Raw genomic sequence first — 15,811 nt, forward strand, 5'->3', positions numbered from 1 at the left:
ATGAATTAGTTTATAGGAGGGTATGTTCTAAATTCAATTCAAATAAAATCAATATGTAGTTCTGTTTATTGGTGATTAATTTTAGCATTTATTTTTCTAACATTTAAAACTTGTTATAGTATTATTAAATAACAGTAAATTTTAATTTATTTATAACCGCCTACCAAAATTGACCACTAGAACTCTAGAATGAAGCATTTAGTATTCCAATCAAGTCGATTATTATAATAATAATCTCTTCATTTGGCTAATTAAGGTTTCAACTCTTATAGAATATAGGTAAGATCTGTCATGCAGATACAATGGTCTTGTAAATCAAACGAATATTATTAAAGAAGAAGTTATGTTTTATATTAGTACTAAGAGACAATAACTTTAATCAACCACCGGATCTAATGAAGCAGTTTTTATATTGAAAAAAATATATTGAGGAATCATTAAGCGGCAAGTAACGTGCTAGAACTTATGTTTATAGTAAAATTTCTTACTAAAGAGACAAGAAAAGAAACATCTTAGGTTATCTATTAACGGAATAAACGAGCTTAATTTATGTAGGAACTGTTTTGTATTTAGACAAGGAACATTAAATTAAGTAACATAAACATATTTAACGTAGCAAATCAAACAAAAACAAGTGTAGTTAACAAAATCAATGACGTGGAAGTATTAGAGTCAGTTCTAACTTGAGTTAATTAACGTTTCTTTTATACTTGGTGAATCAAACCATTCATCATTTTCTTGACTTGTTCTGCTCGATTGTTGAGAGAAATACACGTGTTTGATTAGGGGTGGGGGTGGTGGAATCGGGTTGAATTCAGTTCAAATTGGGCTAATTCGGGTAAAAAAAAAAAATGAGGATGCCCCATTTTCTCATAGTGGAAACAAAATTGTTTCTCACATGCCATTATTTTCGTAAATAAACCAGCAACTTTATTCAATTATAGATCATTAGATCCCACAATAATGAAAAACTTGTTGATTTATTCACAAAAATGTCCTAATGAGAAACAAATTTCGTTTAATTTCCCTAAAAAAATGTTTAGGTTGATTTCATGTTCAAGTAGGTTTGGTTTGAAATAGCTAGTCATATTCGATTTTATTGTCAATCACTTATTATGATAGCTTCTAAGACATATAATTAATTGTTGAGTCAATCAAGTCAACTCAATTGGGTGAATTTGGATCACGGAATTTTGGGTAAAATTTAGGTTTTAGTTCAGCGACGAATAATCAAATACAAATCATAGGTTATACATGCGATGAAATAGACTTACAAGAGTGTTACAACATTATAAATTATTTTGATTATGTGATTAATTAATGTAAGATTGCATCGTATAAATAGACATATTTGATTAATTTACATTTACTTTTCAGACAATTCGTCTCCCCCATTTTTGGTTACTTGCTATTTGGATTTATGCAAGTTGCATATACTTCCAAGTTATAATATAATAGTATATGATAATTATCAATAAGCTAGCTCCATCATTGTATGTATAGGGTGATTAAATCTTAATCCGCTATTAGAGGTCGACATAAAACCCACATGCTATTCATTATGGCTATTGGCTAACCTAGATTCCTTAACTTTGAGATAAAAGTAAATTGTCAAAATCCATTTATGGATAGATTTCTTGAGATGAAATTCGTAATGGTTTTGATAAGGGGGTTTTTTTTTTTTTCCCCTTGTGTGATATAGATATTATGTTTGTTATTGTAGTATATATTAATCTGAGATAGAGGGAGTATGATTCTCTTTAAGAAGATCGGCATTATTACTCATCATTTCATCGATTTCCGTCGGAAATCAAAGAAATGAATGCATGAGTTAGGCCCCATTCTTTTCACCTTTAAAAAAATAATATTAAGTAAAAATAATTTCAGTTCAGTAAAAATAAGTTCAGTTCAGTAAAATTAATTTCAGTTCAGCAAAAATAATTTCAGTTCAGTAAAAATAAGTTGAGTTCAGTAAAATTCAGCTTTCTTAAAGAAGAATTATAATAGAAAATCAGTAAAAATAATTTCAGTTCAGTAAAAATAAGTTCACTTCAGCAAAAATAATTTCAGTTCAGCAAAATTAAGGTGAATCAAACAGGGCCTTAGTGATCTAACAGTCAAGTGAAAAGATGAAGTTTTCTTTGTAAAAATTATTATTATAACCAAAATATACTCCGTCATTTAAAAGTGAGATAATTCGGAAGCTTTCTTCCTATATATACAACGGTAATTACTCATCTCCTTTATCAAGTCAGATCAATTATTGTCAATTACACCGAATAATTTGATGTTTACTATGAAATAGCTTGCATATAAATTGAAAAGAAATTCTTATGATTTCATAGGAAATTTGTCGACCTAAAAGTTAAGAAGGCAAGGCCCTTGGGGGAAGTGGCTGGAAACTATTAATTCATTTTTTTTTTTTTTTTTTTTTGGCTAAATTAGGTTGGAAAATAATTTCTTGAGCATGTCAATAACTTAGTAGTCCAATTAACTTAATATTCATGTCAAATACTTGCTGAATTTAATAACTTGAATTTCCCTAAATGTTAAAGTAAAGCCACTCCTTATAAATTTAAAAATTATACCAAATACAACTTATACAGTATATGAGAGCAAAGGATAGCTCAGGTGGTTAGAACTACTCTTCCGGTTCCATGTGATCTTGAAATCGATTCTCATCATTTTTCCTTGTAGCTCTTTCATTAAACTGTTAAACACCAAATTAAAACAAGTACTTAATTATACAACTTATATCTCAACAATATAACAAGATATCCAAGATCACTAACAAGTTAAACTAGTGGATTGATATTTGGTATGCAGTAATAAATTGATATGCCAAATGAGTTCTATGGTGTTCAAATCGACCTAATATTGGTAGGAACCGAATTCATAGTTCAACATGGCTTCCACCCAAATGAGTTTTTTTTTGCCTTTTTCTTTTTATTTACTCCCTTCGTCCCCCTTTTGATAGTCCCTTATGAGCAATTTTCACGGGAATTAATAAACACAAATAAGAATTATTAAAGTACATTGAAAAAGTAAATTGATATTGGGTATGCAAAAAAGTAGAGAGAGAAAGTAATAAGAGTACATGGGAAATTTAAATTTGCACAAGTATTGTTGCAAATTGGAGGGAATTTTGGTAAAAAATTAATATTAATGGTTGTTGGAAAAAGCAAATGGGGTAAACATTTTGGGACTAAAATTTGCCCATAAGGGACTTTCAAAAGGGGACGAAGGGAGTATTTATTATTTTTTTATTTTATGTTTTGCTTGTTGTTTTGAGCGTGTATGCATTTTGGGACCAAGCCCAAGGCCAGGCCCAAAAGAACACAACCAAATTTGATTGAACACAAGAGCTTTGTGAGTCTCAATTTCTTCTTTCAAATATGAACATGCAACATGTTCAGTATTCTATATAGTAGAACTGTAGGATGGATCTCTAAATTAGGGTGGATCTAGTTTTATTGACGAGGTAGGTCAATTTCTATCAGATAGGTTACTTTACACCTGTCTTTGTAGTAACTTTGGAATCGAAAACTATAACTATTAATTGTGTTATTGATCAAGCTTTATTGACGAGGTAGCTAGGTCAATATTCAAATTAGAACACTTAAAAAAAAACGAAAGGAGTAATACAAGTGTTGATGAATAACTTTGTCTAGTACAAGTATGACGGGACTTAATTACTTTATATCCATATTCTCTAAATAAACAAATCCAATTTTAATACTTGAGTGGCTCCAAAATAACCAAACAAATGTCTTAGTCGATTCATTTTATTTTTCAAAATTCGGATCTCTTACTACTATTTGGCCAATTTTTTGACGTCACTACTACAATAGAGCGTGCAAGCTCTTAATATATCATAAATCAAGTGGAACAATGCAAATTTTAGCAAATGCCCTCAAGAAGTGTCATAAGGTTACATTTAATTGACATTTTATTTGTTTATTAATACAGTATCATATATTCTGATGTTTTTTTGTACCTCTAAAATATTAAAGAAAAGTTATACATTGCATGATGTCAAACCCACTAATCAAGGAAAATGAATACGAAAAATAAAATGAAAAATATTTTGATTGGAAAAGGGGGAGCTAATCAGTACAAATTTTATACCAATTGATTTTTTTTTTTTGTAATTACATGTATAAGAAAGTACTCCGTACTTTTCCTTTCAAAAAAAAAAAAAAAAAAAAAAAAAAGTACTCCGTACTTTTATTCACATTATAGTCATTAATTATTGATTCCATTTTTACGTAATTTAAAAAACTCTTGAAATGGAAATACTCTTAGTTACTAATTAGGTAAAAGGTAATTGATCAAAACTGAAGTGTAATTTTCAGAGCTAATGTTTCACATCATTAAACAAGTAAACTTATAAAATACGTTATGGATATTAAGCTGTTTTCATTTTCTACACTTTTTCTTTGTCGATTGCAACAACACGTACATGCTAGTTTCATACTTAGGTTCACACTATTTCATGTTCCTTTTGTCAAAAAGCAAGGGTTCTTCTAGCTTTCTAGGCGTTATTGGAAATTTCAATCATATTCCCTTCTAGATCGAGATACCTTAAATCTTCTTTTACAAAATTCTGATTATAATGTGGAATTCCGTAGAAAAAGAAATCGTTTCATCAACTAATAAAGGTCAAACATGTGTATTAATGGTAAAATCATGCTTGATTTCTACTTCCGTATATATATAGAATTTATTAAGAATACACTTTCAAAACCATCGTATCAATAAATAATCTACAAACGTTATCATAAAAATAAGAGATTTATATTCTTCAAAGTTAAAAGGAGGCATGTGGAAAACAAATAAATTAATTAATATATTTGAATCAAGATGAAACATAATGTACAAAGATCCAACTTCTAAAAAATAGAGTAACATCTAACATTTGAATAACATTACGAGCTAAACCCGGAAACCCGAATAAGACGACAATTAATAAGTCATACCCACCCAAATTTCTAAAATTCAAAAGAATAATTTAACAAATTAAAATCTACAAATCTCACCGGGTCCGGGCCAAGACCCGGGCTTCTCTAAATCAAGGGCCAGCAGGAGCAAGGCTAAGGTGCAAGTCAAGCCCGACACCATCATCAAACCCGGGCCCGGTGTTTCTACTAAACCTACTCAAAGAAGGCCCGTCAACCTTATTACCCTGCCGTAAAAACGACGTCGTATTGAAGCTCGTTTGATCTCCTACACCACCATCATACGACAACCCCGGTGCACCCCTCGACGGGGCTAAACTCCCACCGTTGGATCCCGACGATGGGAACACGCACCCGTGTGACACATGGAGAGATGGCATGGTAGCACGTGGCATATACACCCAGGAGGAGGAGCAACCAGGAGGTGATGAAGATGATTGTGGGCCCGGCACCATAACTGCCGGGGCCCCACATGCGGAAGCCGGTAAAAGATGAGGTGGCGGGGCAAAAGCGGAAATAATCGGATTCCGAACGTACGAAACAGCGGCAGCAGCTGCTGCCGCTGCGTTTCGAGTAGCTTGCATTTGAGCACGTTTTAGTTGTTGTCGCTCTTTCTTATGCGCGTTTTGGTGACCCCCTAACGCTTGTGAGTTTGCAAATTCCCTACAACAATATTGACACTCGTACTTTCTGGAGGCGGCCTCTCCGACTGTATTATTAGTCGGAGAGAACCTGCCTCCACCTCCACCACCACCTCCGGAGTCAGGCGATGATTCGCCTGCTCCTCCAGTAGTTGTGGAAGATTTCGAGTGAGGTGAAGTCGATGACTCCACCTCCTCGTATTGATCAAATTCCGAAATAGAGTGATTAGATGATACGTTTATGCCGAAAAGCTTCAACCGTGTGGGTGTTGATGGTGTATTGTGGATATTAGTAATGGGTCTATTATGTCTTTGAAAATGATCAAGTTCCGCCATCTAAAGAGAGAGAAACTAGCTTAGAGAGAGAAAACAAGGAAAAGTAAAATGAGTGAAGAGGAATAAAATGGTAAGGGAGAGGTAAGTGTTAAGAGGTGGGGATGCATGTAATAAGGGTATATATACAAGATAACAAAGGATTAATTATTGGTTTACTGTATAGTTTAGAAATTTTGGAACATTTATGTACCCTATAGTCAAGATTTATGCAAGCTTTACTTTTCATTTTTATATTGCTTTCCATGCACCTGAATTTACATTATGGAGCATAAATCAATTTTATATTCTTTTTTTCCTTTTTTTTTTTAAAAAAAAAAATTTATTGCTGTAAAGATATACTGGAGTACTATATACTCTAATACTCTATATATTGTAAGCATTTTTATTTATTTATTTTTTATTTTATTTTTATTTTTAATAACCTAATAGGTACACGTAAGAAGAAGGGTTCTACCGAAGTGGAGCCTGTTATTGTCTCACAAGTCAATTTGGCCTGAGCTAATAAGCTCGTTGTTGTGTAAAGCTATACAAGTATATTGAGTATTATTATATTAGTGCATAAAATTGTACTTTGTATATATATTATTATATGGTTAAATAAAAATAATAATTTAAAAAAAGTGTATATAGTCCAATAGCAGGCTTCAAGTGATGCATGATGACCAGCTTAATTAAGTTAATTAATAATAGTTGATGATGAGTGATGACTGCCTATCTAGCATAATTAAGTTGCCAATTATTCATCATCATATGTAATCTATGAACTGCCTCGCAACAGTTGGGTGTTTAATACTTTCTATTTTTGTACTTTAAACTGTAATCCACCCAATACCTATTGGAGAGCATAAATTATTATTGACTTCAAACTTTTTTTATTTATTTATTATTATTATTATTATTTTTAATGATGCCCCTTTAAAAAAATTTGTATTTATAATGTATGTAAAGTACATGAATTTGTATTAATTTTTTTCCCTAGTAAATCAATAATTAAAAGGTATGTATTAATTAGTAAAATAAATCATTATATTTGACATCATAATTAATTAATTAATTAATTAATTTGTACTGTATAATTCTATTTTAATTTTTTTTCGACATGTTAATTTTTTTAAAACGATAAACTAGGAAATTTCGAAGGAGCTGAACAAAACCCATGTATGGTTACTAATAAGAAGAAGACGTGAACCCATTGCAGGCGATTGATTATGGGCTATAAATGAGTTATGTGTTCCGATGATTTGGAAAAAAAAAATAAAAAACAAATAGTAGCTTGTTCATTTGATTCAAATAAGTTTCATGCAATTCCATGTTTGACCATCATTGAACTTGATAGTGCAACTCATATTCATATACTTCATGTATAGCATCGTTTATGCTTGGAGATTTGGATATAACTTGTTGATAATTACTGTATATTGTTTTTTAAAGGACATTCAAGATTTTAAAATCATTTTGTCAAATAATAGCCAAATGTACTGTATAAGATATAGGTCAGAACTTTAACAAATGCTTGAATTTAGTGGAATGGATGTATACATTTTTTATAACAAAAATTCCCTTTTTGGAAAGGTATAAGGGCATGTTAGTTAAGCTTGATTTAAACTCGGGCTTAAACTCTTAATATAGGGAAGCACGTTTGCATTAATTACAGAGTGGAATTTTGACTTTTACCACCTTCAAATAACCACTTAATTGAATTTACCACCTCCAAAAAAAAAAAAAAGATTTACTTTACCACCAACAAAAATTCCAAAACTTTGATTTTACCACCAACTAACGGATTTCGTCCATGAATCCGTTAGTGGGGCCGACCTTTTTGATGTTTCTTCTTCATCTTCCCCGATTTCCATATCAACCCAGCCGGCAACGAAATTAACTCACCGTGGTTGGTCGGAATTTCGTGTGGGGGCAAGGGAGGGGTCGGAATTTGGTGTAGACTAGGGAGGTGGTCGGAATTAGGTGGTGGTTAGGGTTTTAGGAGTGCAGATTGGTGGTGGCTAGGGTTTTAAGAGTTTTTGGAATTAGGGGGGGCTATATGGGTGGTCGGAATTTGGTGGCTAGGGTTTTGAGGTCGGAAATTGGTGGAGAGGGGGTCGAAATCGAACCAGTAGCTGTGGATGTGCGGTGCGGTTGGGGGGTTTCGGGGGTCCTTGGGCAGGTGCGGTGCGGTGGTGGTGGTTAGGTGGTGGGTTAATCGTAGCGGTTAGGTGGTGGCTAGGGTTTTGAGGTCGGAAATTGGTGTGAAAGGGGGTCGAAATTGGTGCGGTGGTTGTGGCTGTGCGGTGCGGTGGTAGCTGTTAGGTGGTGGAGTTGGTCGTAGCGGTTAGGTGGTGGGGGCTGGTAGCGGTTAGGTGGTGGGGGTTGGTCGTAGCAGTTAGGTGGCGGGGCTGGTCGTAGCCGGTCCGGTGGTGGGGGTCCCGCCGGTGGCAGCAACCACCAGTTGATGGATGAGGATTTTTAAATTTTTTTTGTTTTTTTTTTAAAATTTTTGTTTAAAACTTACCCAATAATATGGCGACACGTGTGAAAGGTAGGCCCCACTAACGGATTTATGGACAGAATCCGTTAGTTGGAGGTGATTGGTGGGAAAGTTGATGTTTTATTTTTTTATGAGGTGGTAAAGTAAATCATTTTTTTTTGGAGGTGGTAAATTCAATAAAGTCGTTATTTGAAGGTGGTAAAAATCAAAATTCCCTAATACTTAAACAAAACGAAAATTAAAATCACCATATTCATATATAGTTTTGTGTCATAAATTGTTTCGAGTAGGTGGATCATTACATTATTAGAAAACAATTTCATTCGATTATACATAAAAGGTACTATATATGAGTTAATTATTGGTGTGAATGACTATAAATCAATTATTATTGGCCCCAAAAAATACTCCGTATTTGTATAAATATTCTTTAGCTATAAAAGGATGAAAAACATGACTACAAGGCTTGAGATTATGTGCCCATTTTTAGACTTTTAGTTAAGGTCATGTAATCGTAATTTATAGTTTTTTCGTGTGTTTTTTATCCTATAATGTGGTACATATAAATTAAATAACACAAAAGTGAACTACTAAGAAAAAAGAAAAGGGAATTGTACGTGTAGGCGTATAGGAAGAGGTATAAGGGAAGTCAACATAAGACGTCGAATGCATGAAGCACTTTGTGAGCAGTGGATTTTAGCAAAGCACACCGTCTAGTCCAGTAAAGAAGCTTCAGTGTGGCCCACGTGTCAACATCATATCAATTCGGCGGACACTAGGATTAGATACGCATGTTTAGCATGTTGCCCCTTTTCTAATCTTAACTTGAGCACAATCCCCCCGGTCAATTTTGTTCAATTAGAAGTGTCAATTCAGATAATTAGGTCGGGTGCAGTTGAGTCTAGCCAGGTTGGGTCTATCTCTGGTTTGAGTCATGCTAAAATATCGTGATTATGCAAGCCAAAATCTAAAATAGGATACTTTCAGATTAGGTATGGTCATATCGAGTCATTATGATTATGGAAGCCGAAATTTTGAATAGCTCTTTATTAACCTCACACAACTTATTCAAAACCAAAGACCCTAATTTGTAACTCTCAATGGACCTTGTCTACTGACTAAAGCCAAATTATCCCATACAAGAGCCAATTGGTAGGGCCTTCTTTTGAAACCTTGATAAATAAACATAAAGATATACTCCGTACTAGGCATTTCCTTTTAACATAAAAATAGAATATTTCAAAATTTTAGCACAATGAGAACGAAGTGTCCTTATTTTTAATATGTAATTTAAAATTCAATATCCAAATGACTGAACCTAAACGTATACATTGGTCAAAAAAATTAAAAATATTATTATGATAGTATGATGTTTCAATGTTTTAAATTACATTTAAGTTATAGTCAAGTATTTTGATCCATTGAATTGAAGTACATTTTTGGTTGATGTCAAGATTCTCAACCTACTTTTTATTTGACATATGCACGATATATATGACCAAATATTTTACTCTAGATTTATTGCTACTCATGCACCGCATCATTGTACACATGACATACGAATACACAATTACAATGCTTACATCTTTTATTCGTCAGTTGATAGAATTATTCTTACACCTTAAAAGTTGACACAAACTATTAATAACACAATAATGAGGAATTATCCACAATATAATTGTACTCTCAAATTTTCAATGCTCAAGTTGATTAAAGAGAACAATATTGTATTTATCATGTACTTTATATTGAAATTTTAGTTGGTTTGATCAATAATCTATCGATGTTAAAAACTTTGCAATATAACTTTTTAATAAAATGGACCCACCATTACGTGTTCATGATGAATAATAGTTTAGAATGTTTGCGTGATTGACGTTGAAATCAATATCGTACAAAAAACTTTAGGTTATACAATAATAAAAATTATATACCAAAGTCTTGAGCATATGGGTTTGTTTTCTTTATTATGGGATTTAAGATTAAGAGATCTCTCCGAATCTTACTAACTCCAAAGATAGAGAAAGAAGGCACTTCAAAAGGGTAACATAAAATCATTCAAATGCCACTTCTTAAGTCTTCATCACAACTCCAAACATGGCCCACCTTTGTCTCCTCTCTTAATTAATATCTTAATTAAGCTGTTATTTTCTGTACTAAATAAAGGTTCTTCTTCTCTCTCTCTCATTAAGTCAAAATTTGGCATATAAAATAATATGAACCCAATTACATGCATGATTACTTTTGCTAGAAAGCTTATATTCTTTCCAGTTGTTAGATTTGACAATTTTAATCATCTTTAGCATGTCATAAATAGTGCTTAACTATAGTTAAATAGTCGGTCTATGTTTATAATCATTACTAGACTATGGATGCTAATCCATATATGTATCGGATCGAATCATGTTTAGCGGTTTAAGTCATTGCCGGTCCTTTTTGACTCTTTCTACACAAGGAAAAAAAAAAAAAAAATTCAATACACTCTCGTATCATTTAGTTTTATGTTCTACTTAATCATTCAAAATAATAGTTAGAGAGGAAGTGATGGCACGAATCGTGAGAGAAAAATATATGTCAATTAATGTGTATATTCAATTATAAGGAAAATTGTACAATGTATTATGCAAAAGTCTAGTAAGTTATACAAAAGTCTAGTGAGGGTTGACTTCACTTAAGGATTGGATATCATTCCATATTAGGTATGAGGTAGATTGGATTAGGAACACACTAACTTGACATAAGATATTATACGTACTTTTATATGAGGTACTAATGTAAAAGTTATACTTGTACCAATATTTATGGTACATACATTCGATATTAAATGTATATATAGCACAAATTAATTATTGGTCGAAAAGATTTATATATATATATATGCAAAAAAATGTTGTCAATTTCAAAATTAGATAGTTTAGGCATTTCAAGCATGCATAAGAAGACATATGTTTAGGTCTTATATCAATTACCTAACTAGAGAGCCGACACTAACTATCAACAAAAGGTTAGAGAAAATTCAAATAAAAAAGTAGTTGTATAAATATAGTCTTCAATAGTAGCATTACTTAATTACATTTAAAATTGATATGACAATAATGTTTAACAGGCAAATAAGTTATCCTAATCATAACTTGATGATACATGATTAATGTGGGTCCAACAAATTTTGGAAATTGAGGGTTTTTATCTACCTTCTAGGAGACCTGAAATGATGCTGGAAGATCTAGGGCATAGATTAGAATCTCCATAAAACCAAATATGTTTTTGCTAACTCAACTACCACTTTATTTAACATCATAATCTTTACTTTATTTATGTGCGGATCCAATAACTTTTCTTTAGGTTTTTCTCACTCTTTGGGAAGGTTGGAAACTTGGGATTGGGCCACTCTTTCCACTATATATGGGGCTCAAGGCAAGTTTTGGTCTCACACACTCATAATTAAATTAATTTAATTAATAAATTAATTAAATATGCATTAATTTAATTTGAAGTGACCTTTTTAAATTAAAGTATAAGTTTAGTACTTGAAAAAGTTGAAATATAATACTTTGGTTTAGGGTTGTTGGGACCAATTGAAGCCAAGTAAGGCTATAGAAGTTATCATGTGATCAAATTTCTTACTTATGTCAAGGGTGTTTTTTTCTTACATTAATTAGGTTCATGAATTTGAACTTAATAGTGGGACCAAGGTAGTTCAAATTGGGACAATTTTGGTTCAAATATGGCCAATCAAGTTTGTGTTAGTGGTTTTTCTTACATAAATGATCAGTCTTAGGTTTGGTATTACTTGGTACTTCTAGTAGTTGTGTAGTTTTCAAGAGTTCTTGTGCTTTTGTTTAATCCCTAAATTTAACTTCTTAAGCTTCTACATCACATATTGATAATTTATGGAAAACCAAGACTATTGGCAACTCAAATCCAAATGATACTCCAACACTCCATAATGGGATATTTTATTTTGTTTTACATGCATGTATTTGACTACAAAGGTGTATGACTATAAACTGTGCTATTTAGAGCTGAACTGAGTGAAACCGAATTGAAGTAGAATAGTGAACTAATAAGCTGAGTTGAATTGACCAAGAACACAAGTCAAAGAATAGGGCATTACTTGAGCCAGCTTAACTAATGTCTCAAGTTAAAGCCTTGGGCACATTAATAGTAGCACTTTATGAGTGAACTTTCACTCTTAATAGAGCAGCTTGATTTATCTCGAATTCAATTTTATCGAAATCTAAAAAGCTTTGGCAGAGTAAAAAAAGAAGGAAAATCCATAAATATTCTATACACACAGAATGAGAAAACAAAGAGTAATCAGAAGAGTGAAAATTTTATTTTATTTTTTAATATTTTATTTATTTATTTTTAGTATGGATGAAAAAAAAGAAAAAAAAAAAAAAAAGGTATTGTTGATTGTTAAAGGCAAAAGGGTTGGCACATGATTTTCTCCAGTGATAGAGGTCTTACACATGTGAAGGTGCTTCAACATAAGTGGGACTTTCACCTTTCTTTTTTCATTTGTATTTTTTCACATTTATATATCTTAATAGTATAACTATACTATTTCAACAGAATTTTGTTTCTTGAACCGCCGCACGATGGGGGTTACAATGGGACCCACATTTACAAGTCTTTTGGAGATGGTCCTACATTACCATATTATCTTTCTTTCTTTCTTTCTTTCTTTCTTTCTTTCTTCCCTCTTCTCTCTGATCAATTGCAAGTAGCTAGTAGAAGGATGATGGGAAAGGTCTCAATAACAACTCTTTTACCCGGTTTTTCAACAACAAGAAGCTGTCCTTTTTAGCTAATAAGATCTTAACGAGCAAATTCAAGTTTATCCAAGTGGCATTTTTTGTAATTAACTTGCTTTGGGTACCGTGATAAATATTAAAATATACAAAAAAACACAGCTGGCCCCTAACCTTGGGTTAAACAACCCAACCAGTCTACTATTGCAACATTGAATAACGTCAATGGCATAAAACCAAAATGTTAATGTTTTTGGTCAAATTTTGTAGTGGGGAGACAGATGAGGTCGAGATACGAGCAGATCGAAGTACGAGCAGCTTCGACATCTGATGTTAAAGCGCCGATTTGGTTTATGAGCTCCGATTTTGGTGTTTTGAATGATAAGGAAAGTTCAGAAATTTAGTATGGAGAGATTTTCAGAAACGTAGTACGGAGGAAATCAAGTTTAAAGCTTAGCTTTAATGGAGGACATGGTCACCCTTACTCTTTGGGGTTGACTATGCCCTTAATTCACCCTTTTTTCTAGGGTTTTTCGTTTATATCAGCACCGGATGGGGTCATCTTCAAAGTTCAATGTCACCGTCTTCTATGGTGTTGGCCCTTTGATGTGAGCTTCAATGGAGGAGGAAAGAGAAAGGAGGAAGGAGGAAGAAGAAGGATGATTATTGACGGTGTGAGTGATGTAAGTTAACTAGAGTTTCATGAAGTTAACTCAAGTATAAAGCAAATTACATATTTGTCCTTCATTAATTAGTTGAGATTAATTAATTACCCCTTGAGAAACAAAAATTTGATTCTCATTTTGAGAAACCGGGGCTCCCTCGATCTTAACTTGTTCGAATAATTTCCACCACTACATATACTTTTCAATTTAGACTAATTGCAACAGTTTTAATTTATATAATACACAACAATTTTTTTTTTTTCGACAAAGTATACAAACAAACTACGAATTAATACTAAAGCAAATATAATTAATCGCCGCTTCTCCTGCAATTAGATGAGCTCTGTGAACGCGTCGCCGATCCGTCTTATGGATATTGCAGACCCGAAAGGAAGAGCCAAGTTGTAAGATCCTCCGAATGAGCCAAATGTAAGCGACATTACCTTGCCCCTCCTCGCGAAGCATGGAAACAAGATTATATGAGTCAGTGAACACCATGAGAGACAGAATCCCACGATCCAAAGCCCACTGAAGGCCATGCAAGCAGGCCAGTGCCTCCGCATGTAAAGCTGAAGAGCAAACCCCAAAGTTACTACCCCCGGTAATACAATCATCCAGTGGGTCATTATCCAAGCACCAACCCATCCCTGCTTGTTGAGAATCTTTGAACTAGGAGCCATCTATTTCAAAGGCACTGTGGTCCCAGAGGACGTCAGGCCAATCCGAGCAAAGTAAAAACCCGGCGGAGAATAGGCACCCGCATCTGCAGCGACAATATTTGGGGAAGTAGCGGTGTCATCCAAGTTGACAAAGATTGTATGATGATCCATAGCCTCCGCAAACAGAGACTCATAGGGGCGAGACGTAGAAGAACTCCTAAAGATTCTGGAGTTGCGACACAACCACAAACTCCAAAGTGTACCTACGAAGGTACCTAAGCGAGCACTAGAAAGTCCATCCTGACTGATAAAAATTCGGATATAATCTTGGATCCTATCTGAGAGAGAAAGGTCTCCATTAAATTCTGAGCGGATATCAAGGCATCCCCCCCTCCAAATCGATCGTGCAGTATCGCACATTCTGAAGAGATGTTGTAAATCCTCTGGATCCGAACGACAGAGGTCACAGAACATGTCTTGGATCGGAACCCCTCTATGATCGAGTTCCACCTTAACCGCAAGAGCGCGGTGTAGCAGCTTCCATGAAAACAACTTTCATTTGGGCTGCAGCTAGAGAGACCAAAGAACCTTCCAGAAAAAGTTAGTTGCGTAGTGTGTGGAGGCTTGGGGGAGTTGTTTTTGAAGCATAGCGTAACCAGTTTTAACCGAGTACTTTCCAAAAGGGGTACGCGCCCAGTAATGTCCTGAGTCGTATCGGGTACCTCCATTGCCAGGATTGTGGAAGCATTTGCAGGTACAAACCAGTCAACAATTTTAGCGGTATCCCATTCCAGGGAGTGAGGATTAATGAAGGAGCTGACAGTCTGAGTAGCCGAATGTGGCGATAGAATTCCAGGTTTGAACTCAGGAATGCTACCATTGACCCACTTAGCTGACCCAGCTAGAGTGGACTTGCCGTTATCAATTTTCCAGTTGCAGCCGTGATTCAAAAGAGTGTCCGCCCTGAGCAAATCCCGAAGGCCATAAGAATGGCGGTCAGAATATCGCGGCCGAGTTTTAGGGTTGTTAGAGAGAAAGGTCATAAGACTAGCAACTGCGGTTTCGTAAAGAGTCTCCAAACCTGTTTCATGAGCAAAGCCTTATTTAAGGAGGACACGCAGCAAATGCCCAAACCACCCAGGCCACGAGGAAGGTGCATATATGGTATCCCTATTTACCCAGTGCATACCTTTAGTATCGGAATGCGACCAGAAGAAGCGCAACATTAAGGAGTCGATTTTCCCAGTCACAGAGACGGGCAACTCATAACAAGCGAGAACATGGGAAACCATAGCTATAAGGATAGAGTTAATAAA

At 34.0% G+C, this 15,811-nt stretch overlaps 1 pseudogene; it reads right to left on the reverse strand.

Moving 5' to 3' along the window:
• Positions 1-5,000: 5,000 nt before the first annotated feature.
• On the reverse strand, positions 5,001-5,992 carry LOC145602871 (zinc finger protein GIS3 pseudogene; annotated as a pseudogene).
• Positions 5,993-15,811: the final 9,819 nt, after the last annotated feature.

Source organism: Chenopodium album, chromosome 21 (genome assembly GCF_948465745.1).
Source record: "Chenopodium album chromosome 21, dcCheAlbu1.1, whole genome shotgun sequence".
NCBI lineage: Eukaryota > Viridiplantae > Streptophyta > Magnoliopsida > Caryophyllales > Amaranthaceae > Chenopodium > Chenopodium album.